Genomic DNA, 1,455 nt, shown 5'->3' with positions numbered 1-1,455 from the left:
TATTTAATCTTTATTGAAGGTCACGAGTTCGAACCTTGACAAAGACAAAAAAAATCTCATTTTTTAGCATAAATGATCTAACACTAAAATAGACTTGTGAATTGATCTTTTTTAAAATTTACAATAGACATGTGAAGCTAAACATCTATATAATATATTAAATCTGAAGCAACGGATTATATCATGACACATGCTAACAATTCTATTTTATTAGTGCGAAATCATCCAATAATCCTATTGTGCACCTCTAAAACTCATTTTCAATTTTCAAATATTAAAATATATAATTTATTCTCTATTGAAGTTCACGAGTTTGAACTTTGCCAAAGATTAAAAAAAACTAATTTTTTAACATAAATGATCTAACACTAAAATAAACATGTGAATTGATATATTTTAAAATTTAGAATAGACTTGTGAATCTAAGCATCTATATAATATTTTAAATCTAAATAGACAGATTATATCACGACAAATGCTGATAATTCTATTTTATTAGTGCCACATCATCCCATAATCCTATATGGCACCTCTAAAACTCATTTTCAATTTTCAAATAGAAAAATAAAATATTTATTCTCTATTGAAGACCACGAGTTCGAACCTTGAGAAAGATAAAAAAGAAACTTATTTTTTAGCATAAACGGTTTAACACTAAAATAGACATGTGAATTGATATATTTTAAAATTTAGAATAGACATGTGAATCTAAACATCTAAATAATATATTAAATCTGAAGCGACAGATTATATGTTACATCTGTATAATATATTAAATCTGAAGCAACGGATTATATCACGAGAAATGCTAACAATTCTATTTTATTAGTGTCACATCATCCCATAATCCTATGTGGCACCTCTAAAACTCATTTTCAATTTTCAAATTGAAAAATATAATATTTATTCTCTATTAAAGGTCACGAGTTCGAACCTTGACAAACACGAAAATATCTCATTTTTTAACATAAATAATCTAACACTAAAATAGACATGTGAATTGATATATTTTCAAATTTAGAATAGACATGTGAATCTAAACATCTAAATAGTATATTTAATTTAAAGCGACAGATTATATCATGACATCTATCTTTATAATACATAAAACTTGAAGAGATGGATTATATCATGACAAATGCTAATAATTCTTTTTATTAGTGTCACATCATCCCATAATCCTTTGTGGCACCTCTAGAACTCTTTTTCAACTTTCAAATAGAAAAATATAATATTTATCCTCTATTGAAGGTCACGAGTTCGAACCTTGAGAAAGACGAAAATAATATCATTTTTTAGTATAAATGATCAAACACTAAAATAAACATGTGAATTGATATATTTTCAAATTTAGAGTAGACATGTGAATCTAAACATCTATATAATATATTAAATATGAAGCGACGAATTATATCATGACATTTATATAGTTCGTTGCTTCAGATTTAATATATA

The sequence above is a fragment of the Lathyrus oleraceus genome, chromosome 1 (genome assembly GCF_024323335.1).
Source record: "Lathyrus oleraceus cultivar Zhongwan6 chromosome 1, CAAS_Psat_ZW6_1.0, whole genome shotgun sequence".
NCBI classification, from domain to species: Eukaryota; Viridiplantae; Streptophyta; class Magnoliopsida; order Fabales; family Fabaceae; genus Lathyrus; species Lathyrus oleraceus.
This window is presented reverse-complemented; position numbering follows the sequence as displayed.